At 35.0% G+C, this 9,838-nt stretch overlaps 1 pseudogene; it reads left to right on the forward strand.

The window, feature by feature from the left end:
* The first annotated feature begins 859 nt into the window (after nt 1-859).
* LOC120226491 lies at nt 860-960 on the forward strand (annotated as a pseudogene).
* The last annotated feature ends 8,878 nt before the right edge of the window (nt 961-9,838 follow it).

The following is a 9,838-nucleotide window of genomic DNA, read 5'->3' on the forward strand; positions in this document are numbered from 1 at the left end:
ATTGCTTATATCGTCTTGAGCTACCATCAATCAATGCACAGTAAGGGCCGAGTGAATGTTAGCAAAACTTTGAGAGGTAGGAGAAACACTCTCTGGTGATGGGAATAGGTTCTGCCAGCTGGGCAACCTGCACAGAGGGCAAAGAGGGAACTTTGATAACTGATATGCAAATCATTTACTAACTCACAGTCAGAGATCAATTTTATTTTCTCAGAGCTACAGGTTTTCTTTCCATATGACACAAAAACTTGAAAATTAACTTAACTTGAATTATACACATATATACAATACAGTCATATTAAATACTGTATTTAAACGCTATTGTTTGATATTCAACACAATTACTTTATCAAGCACCTTATAAGAAAACATTTATCATGTGTTCATTTTGCCAACTTAGCTTGAGTGTTATGAAGATGGGCGTGTTGAATACACATAGGGATTCTACGGTAGCTCTTTGTACCCCTTTTTCTCATGCTCACATTTTAGTTCCTAGTCTTTGTATCCTTTAAATTTATTTCCACTGTTTTTCTTTCTCACATTGGTTTTTCTTTTAAATTATTGAACACAGATACAGAAATTATAAGCACGAATCGCAAAATATTAAATTAATGAAATAAAACAGCATGTTTAGTGTTGGAAATCTCCGTTGTTTTACATTACCTTATAACCAATTCTATCAACATGTTTTCAACATGTTTATTGTATCTACGTGATGGTAATGTAGCTGTTTTTCTGTCCTAATAAATTTCAAGATTAAGTGCTATTTTTTCTTACTTATTATATTTAATATCTATGTGTGTCAATTTTAAATACAAGATTTAGTCTTTATAAAAGGAAACATATATGATTATTAAAAATGCATGCCCTGTGCTCACATATACAAAAAGAAATGATAGAAGATGAATAAGGTCCCTGCACAAAGACGGCATACAAATTTGTGAAGCATTGCATATTTTTTAAAACAATGCATGCTAATTTATTAATCTTAAAGTGATGTTAAATTCTCCAAATGGTTAATAATAAATCATTAAAAATATACTTTAGATAACCAAGGGAAACAATCCTAGGAAATGTATTGTTAAAACTATATCCCCCCAAACACAATATACTGTGTATTTTTGTTCTATTAATTTAAATATTATGGCACATGCTTCATTTCCAGCTCCTACTATTATTGATACAACTAAGGATATGGTTGAGTGTTAACTTTTGACCAAAGAAGTTTTAATCTATTAGATGACTGGTAGATGAATTCCTATATCTTAAAGATTTCTCAAATATTATCTAGGGTTCAATCCTCTAATTTCAGAATAAAGAGATTGAAGTTCATGTTAATTTATTTAAAGCCATCATAAGGCAAATTAACTGCAGAGTCATGAGAGTCTTAGGACATTTGTTCAATGTCATACTGTGCGGTAAAAACCAGAAAGCCCTCCCTCCAAAGGGAAGAAATGGGACCTAGCCCATGTGAGTTCAGATCAGGGCTCAGGACTGGGCTCTGAGAGCACTGCCCACTCTGCCTGTCCTAGACACTAATGAGGGAATTTCCAAGCAGACACTGAAAGGAGAAGGGTCCTTTAGAAGAGCAGGGCCAAGCTAAGTATTCTGCTTGCTTGGATTTGAAGACATTATTGCTCTATGGCACTTGGAGAGTCACACTTCAGCAAACAATTACATTGTTAATAAAAGCATGCACAAAATGCAATAGGAGTTCAAAGAAGGGAACAACTTATTTTGTCTGGTAAAGGCTTTGTGAAAGGTGTGTTGATTTGAGGAGGATGTTCAGAGATTAGTAGGACTTTTTTAGGCTTTTCAATTAGAAAGATTACATGTGCAAAATTCTGTTTATGTGAGTAGACTTTGTCTTATTCCTTTGGATCACTGTAACAAATTACCAAAGACTGAGTGGCTTATAACCAAAACAGAAATTTATTTCTCACAGTTCTTAAGGCTGGGAAGTGGAAGATCAAGCCACCAGTAGATAAGGTATCTGATGAGGTGGTCCCACTCCTGCTTCATAGACAGGTGTCTTCTCACTGTTTCCTCACTTGACAGGAAGATAAGGTAGCTCTCTGAGGTCTCCTTTATAAGGTAACAAACCAATCCCATTTATGTTGGCTCTGCCCTTATGACCTAATGACTTCCTCAACTCACCATCACCAAATGCCATTCCACTGGGGATTAGGTTTTAACATATACATTTTGGGAGATACAAACATTCAGTCTGTAACAGACTTGTTAGATTTGAGACACAATGAAAGATAAATGTGGCAGGAATGTGCATTGAGTCAGGGATTAGTGAATGAAGACAGAAGGGTGAATGATGAAGGATTCAATATGCTGAGTTACATGATTGGGAATGATGGATGACATTGGGCCTCAAGACAGGGGAGTCCATAATGGAAGCCATTAACTAGAATGAGAGGTACATGAAGGCATACGGTGGGGGTGAGCTTAGAGCAGTTAGAAGGTCCAGAACAAGAAAGATCTTGTATCTTATACTAAAGCAATAATTATCAAACTAAATGTATTTAAAGGTCACCTCAGATGTGGAAAAAACAAAGTTTGCATTTTGGTTGAATTAGAAATAGCCAGAGTCATCTTTATTTGACTCTCAGTCCATTAAATTATGTTTTTTTTTTCTTTCCAGAAAAGGAGAGAAAAAACTAGTGAGATAATTGACAAAGTAAATAACCAGCACATTTTATAAACTAACAGTGCTTTCTACAATAAATATGCCTTATGAGTCATGCAATTCTCTCAACATATTTACAAAATTTTGATAATAACACAAGCCTTGGGGTTAAAGGATTACATACCAGATAAGTAAATACAGGCTTTGTATAAATACAATTTGGTATCAAGGGAATTATTTTTTATTATGACTATCCATAAAACACAACAGAAGATATCTATAATCTATGATAAACATGCTAGAATTTAATCTCATGCCAAACGTTTCCTCAATTAAACTTTCATTTTATTTAGATCATTGGGTCTTAAATATTCTGTATCAGATAGCTTTCTCAACAGAAACTAAAGCAATTTTTAGCACACTACCTGAATTAACAAAGCATTATTAGCTCTAAGAATTAGCAGGTTAATCCAACTCAAGGAGGAAGTTGTGGGAACCTCCAGTCCATAGTCAATTGGTCAGAAGCACAGGTAATAAATAACCTGGTTTTCAGCTGGCATCTGAAGAAGGGGAGGGCAGTCTTGTAGGACTGAGCCCTAAACCTGTGGTATCTCATCCTATATCCAAGTAGATAGTGTTAGGGGATTGAGTTAAATTGTAGAACACCCAACTGGTATCCAGAGAATTATTTGTTGTTGGTGTGGGAGAACTCCTCACCACCTGCCACGGCCCTCATTGGAATTGGTCCTAGAACCTAAAAGACCTCCTAATTTGTGAAGGAGAACATCACTAATGTAATTGAAGGCTACTTGTGTATGTAATTCCAATCACATCACCTGCTCTTTACCTGACTTACTAGTAATCTAATTTTTAAAAGCAGTCTCATGTTTTTTTTAAATAATTTATTATGTAACTATCTTTCAGTAATTAATTTTGTTTGTTAATTTTATAAAAATGCTAGTTAACTTCTCATATCACTTCTTTTTATTTTATATGTTGATGCATAAAGCCACAGTTTATTCATTTCATTGCTGTAAAATATTTCATGGTATGAATATCGATATTTATCCAGTCTTTGGATAGTGAAGCTGAGTTAAATATTTTTCTATTATATACAATGAAGCTATAAAAATTCTGGTATGTCTCCTAGAGAACACGTAGAGATTTATCTCTAGAATATTCCTATTTGAATTGTAGGTATGTATATTTTCAGCTCTATCAGGTAATGCCAAATTATTTTCCAAATTAAGTTAAATAACCAATGTATATTCTCTGCTGCAATGTTCCTATTGGTCTGCATCTTTGCCAATAAACTTTACTTTTTACTAAATGGTAGATGTGTAAAATCTTATTATGTCTGTAATTTATATTTCTTTTATCGCTAATGAGGCTAAACAAGATTTTATTAGTTACTGACCATTTACATTTCCTCTTTAAGAAGGGTCTGTTATTATTATTAATATTATCATTGCCAATTTTTCTATTATGATGTTTATCTTCTTATCTATTCAAAGTATTTATTTTAAAAATACATTTATGATATTAAGCCTTCCTTAATTACAGGTATTGTACATATCTTCTCATATTTTATGGTTAGTCTTTTCATTTTCTATGATGTTTTTGATGAATAGAAATTCTTATTCACTTATACGTTCATTGATTCACTGATTTATTTATACATTCATTCAATAAGCATTTACTGAATACTGGAGTACTTTGGAAAACAAAGTAAAACAAAACTGCTGCTCTTGTTGAGTTTCTCCAATAAAGGAAGACAAACAACAAACAATGCACTAACTAAATTATAGGGGATGTTTGAAGCTAATAAATATTATAAGAAAAAAATAGAGTAAAGAAATTGGAAGTTGGACGGAGTATCAGAAGGCCTAATGTAGAAAGTGTCTTTTATGCAAAGACTTGAAGAAGGTAGGGCATTAACCTTGAGATAACTAGGGAATAGCATTTCTGGCTGAGGAGATTAGTCAGTTCAAAGGCTCTTAGTTGTGTTCAAGGAAAAACAAAGAGATCAACATGGCTGGAGCAGATTAAGTGAGGGAAAGAGGAGTAGAACAGGCCAGAATGGTAAAAATGTACAGAATGGGTAAGATCTTTTAGGCCATTGTATGGGCTTCAACTTTTGATTTTATTAATATTGGGCTAATAAATTGCAATGGACAAAGATTGCTATAACCCTGGCAAGAGATCATAGTGCATGGATCAGTGGTAGCAGTGTGAATAGTGAGAAAACATTGAACTATGGGTTTCTTTTTGTAAAGAATTTATTTGAAAAAAAAAAAAAAAAAGAATTTGCAGAGCACCTGGGTGGTTCAGTTGGTTAAGCATCTGACTTTGGCTCTGGTCATAATCTCATGGTTCGTGGGTTTGAGGCCCATGTCAGGCTCTGTCCTGACAGCTTGGAGCTAAAAAAGAACTTATATAGGGAATGAGAGGAGAAAAGTCAAGGGCAATTCCAAAGGAGATCCCAAGATTTTTGGCTTGGGCAATTTGAAGGACTGATGCATTAAATTATATGGAAATGACTGTGGGCAGGACAGGTTTTGGGGGAAGATTCAAGAGTTCATTCTGGACATGCTAAGTTTGAGATGTGTATGAGATTTTCATTGGATAGATAGTTTTATATTTGAGTCCGGATTTTGAAAGAACAATTTGAGTTGGTGATATAAATTTGGAAGTTGTGGTATTTAAAATTATAAAAGACATGAGATCACTAAACAATTGAGTATAGATAGAAAAGAGAAGACTGCAAAAGACTGAGTCCTTGGGCACAAGGTTAAGAGGTCAAGTAGATAGGGGACTTTTGAAAGAGCAACCAGTGAAATATGAAGAAATTCAATATAATATAATGAAAGAAATAGCAAATAAAGGAGAGAGTGATAAATTGTGACAAATACAATTGATAAGCCAAAATGAAGAACAAAGATTGACCCTTGTGATTATCAATGTGGAAGTCCCTGGTGACTTTGACAAGAACTATTTCAGTAGAGTGGTGAGATGAAAACATAGGGAGAGGTGGTCAGAGAAATGCATAAAACTAAGATTATGAAGGGGCTGCAATTATTAGTAATAAATTCCAAGGCATGATGATGGGAAAGGAGTGGCTGTGATGTCATGAAAGATATGATTCTTCCTTTACAGAATTTCTAGTGACTTAACAACCATTGATGATCACTGCCTATTCATTATTTCATTAAGAGTTGTAAAATGATGGGGCGCCTGGGTGGCTTAGTCGGTTAAGCGTCCGACTTTCGCTTAGGTCATGATCTCGCGGTTCGTGGGTTCGAGCCCCGCGTCGGGCTCTGTGCTGACTGCCAGCTCGGAGCCTGGAGCCTGTTTCAGTCTGTGACTCCCTCTCTCTCTGACCCTCCCCTGCTCACGCTGTCTCTCTCTCTCTCCTAGAAATAAATAAAACATTTAAAAAAAAAAAAAAAAAAGTTGTAAAATGATGACATATAAAATTTCTTATTCCTTCTTCATTTATTAAATGGAATATTTCTTAAATTTTTTAAGTGTTTATTTACTTTTGAGAAAGAGAGAGAGAGACAGAGCATGAACAGCGGAGGGGCAGAGAGAGACAGAGACACAAAATCTGAAGCAGGCTCCAAATGTGGGGGGCTTGAACCCATGAACCGTGAGGTCATGACCTGAGCCGAAGTCAAATGCTTAACCGACTAAGTCACCCAGGCATCCCTTCATTTATTAGATGGAATATTTATTTTAAAAACATATTGACTTTTTGGCTATCTTGATGTCCAATTTGCATTTTTAATCAAGGCCTGATTCTTTTCTTTTTTTTAACGGTTTCCAGTATAATGTGTTTGATCCCTAGAATCCTTCAGAGGCAGCTTTTGAATTTTTGTTTAAATATTATGAGCTGATAGATTTTAACTATTCAATATTTCCATTGCAGCTATTGTTTTTGTGCCCAGTCTTCCCATCTTTGGCCAACATTGGGCCTCCTTACTCGTTCCCCTAGTCATTTTGGCATGGGTACAGTAGTCTTTAGCAGCTTCACTGCTTTCTGATAGGACAAGGTATTCTAAGGTCAACCTGTATATTTTCTTTTCCAGGTCTGGCTCAGCCAATTCTCCAAGTAACCCTGTTTCTTTCAGTGGGAAATAATAATTATAAACCATAATCTTTTTTGCTAATTGTAAACATTTGTTTTAAATTCTAAATATCTACATTTCAAAAATATGTTTATTCATTTATTTTGAGAAAGAGAGAGCAGGGGAGGGGCAGAGAGAGAAGGAGAGAGAATGCCAAGCAGGCCCTCTGCTGTCAGCACACAGCCTGCTGTGGTACTCCATCTCACAACCGTAATCAAGAGCCGAAATTAAGAGCCGAATGCTTCGCTGACTGAGCCCCCCAGGTGCCCCTATATGTCTACATTTAAAGTCTTTCTGAACTTTTTAAAATAATTACTAATAATTACTTTCACTATGATGCTTTGTCTTCTTGTGTCATAGCTTTTCATTGGTAACTCATATTTAGAAATTTATTTGAGTCTTTTGTTGCTTAGATTGACAGTGTTTTCCTCTGAAAGAGATTTGCCTTTGGTAATGGTACAGATTTTTGTCCATTATAAAAGTAGTTTGTCATTATATTTTGTTCCAAGCAAATAGTGTAAATTTAAGCCATCAACTTACATGAAGAACCAGATAATGGTTATGGATATTCAGGGTGAATGATTTTATTTCTTCTCAGAATGACAGCTAAGACAAAGAAGTATTTTTGCTATCTATTCCTCTCCTCCCCTTCCCTCCCCTCCCCTTCCTTCCCCTCCCTCCCCTTCCCTTCCCTCCCCTTCCCCGTTCCTGTTCCCTTTTCCATTCCTTTCCTTTTTCCTTTCCTTTCCCTTCTCCTTTCCCTTTCCCTTCTCTTTCTGCTTTCCCTTCCTTTCTCTTCCTCTCCCTGTGCTCCCTCCCTCCTTCCCTCTCTCCCTTCCTTCCTTCCTTCCTTCCTTCCTTCCTTCCTTCCTTCCTTCCTTCCTCATTCCTTTCCTTTCCCCTGAGACTTGGGTTCGATTTTATGATATCTTTGTGATCAAATTTCTCACTCTGTTTCACCTCTTTGGATCTATGTTCTCCCTGCCCCCCAACCTGAGGCTTCATGATTTTCCTTTAAGTTTGTTAATATTAATCCACTCATTTATCTAGTACTTTCAGAAATTTTTGATCACTGTTTTCAGGATTTTTCATTCATATTATTGCCAGATACTGAAATTCTTTAGAACTTAAATAACATTTTATGCTTTATCTTTTTTTTCAAAAAGACTTATTCTTTCTAAGTAAGAGGATAAAGTATAGATTACTGAACTCAGACCCAAGGATTCTGATTTGCTAGGCTTAGGTTAGAGCCAGGAATATACATCTTTTCCCCCTTTAAGTAAGAAATTTAAAAGATTCTGATGTGGTTGTTCTATGAATCACACTTTGAGAGATATTGTATTAAGAATTTTGTATTTTTTACCATACAGGCAATTAGGAATCAGCAAATGGTATCAATCATGGATATAAACCCATTAATTTTAAGTTTACTCTGGTAGTACTACAAACAAAATGGACTAAAGTGAGAGAAACAGATGGGTAGAAGGCTAGTAAGGTATTACTTGAAATAGTTCTAATAAAACATGAGACAGTGTGTGGCCACTGGACATTTCTGAGGTAAAATAAAACAATTATATCCAATAAGGGATATAAGGGAAAAGGAGGAATCAGTGATGATTCTGAAGGTTACTCCTTTTATGTTTTGAAAGGTATTTGATTCCAGAAAGATGGATTCTGTTCAGGTCTCGACTTTTCTATATTTAGAATTTTATGTTATCTTAGGAAATAGTACTTGAATATGCATGCAGATCACCTCATGACATTTTCTGAAAGAATATGAAATACACACACAAATATAATAGGGAGGTACTTTTATGCCCTGTCATGATTTGTATACGCTAAGCTTGATATTTGGAAGGTAAATGTTATGCAACATCATTATAAATGTTTTCCCTTTTGGCATTTGAGAGAATCACAACAGAATTTTTTAAAGTAGAATTAGGAAAAGCCTAGTTCATAAAACCAAATGTCATAAGGGATCAAAAGCATCTCTGTGAGTATGGTTCATGAGGTAAAATCAAGATGATTTTCCAAAATAGCCTAATGAAAGGGAAATACCATTCCAAATACACTTGAGCAAAAAGCAGCAAAATATAGGATGGCAGTTGCTACACTTTTACTCTAAACCTCATTCTAAAGAGTGCTTAAAGCCGATCATATTTACCTAGAACATCATGTAGTCACCTTGTGGTGGTTATGTTATCACTGCATCCAATGAAGTGATATGTTAGGGGTGTTATAAACAAGCTAGCAAGCACATCACACCCATGGTTTTCTTGGCTCTGAAAGTACATGAAGAAATAATTTAAAAAATCTTAATTAAAATCTCTTCCAGAATTTATACTGCACCCAAACTTGATGAATTTTTTCCCCTTTACCTTTTATTTCTGAGAATGTATACTTTCTCTGAAGCTTTCCATAACCATTCTCCATTTCAATAGCTCACAAGTCTGAAGGAGAGTCAAGTCCTTTAGGAGGGAGTTTTAAATGACACCATGTTATGTACATGTAACTCTATTTCTCATAGGAATTCACATTAAATGAGGTTCAGAAACTTTAATAGAGAAGTAGGGAACATGTGAATTTTCTAGCCCAGCCTTTAAGGAAAAAGATAGATTTTTTTTTTTTTTTTTTGCTCAACAAGTTGTGTCAGGTTTAAATTTTCAATATAGGTTCTTTTCTGAAAAGTCAGCAATAGATATATTTTTAAAGTTTTCCTTAAGTGTTTGGCCAGTCTATTTATAAATTTTCCACTCTGGGAAAGACTCATAACTCTTTCTAATATGCTTTTTCCCCACTTTACTAACTCAGAAGAACCCTCAAATACTGCAGATCTAATGAGGTTCTTCAACTATGACAATGTCATAAGACTAAGTTGCTGCAAGAAAAGAACCTCACTTGGTAATGCCTTTTTTAAAGTTTGTATTCAAATTCTAGTTAACATATCGTGTAATATTGATTTCAGGAAAAAGATTTAGTGATTAATCACTTATATATAACACTCAGTGCTCATCACAAGTGCCCTCCTTAATACCCATTACCCGTTTAGTTCATCTGCCCACTCACCTCCCCT

Source organism: Hyaena hyaena, unplaced genomic scaffold (genome assembly GCF_003009895.1).
Source record: "Hyaena hyaena isolate Hyena2069 unplaced genomic scaffold, ASM300989v1 scaffold_1708, whole genome shotgun sequence".
NCBI lineage: Eukaryota > Metazoa > Chordata > Mammalia > Carnivora > Hyaenidae > Hyaena > Hyaena hyaena.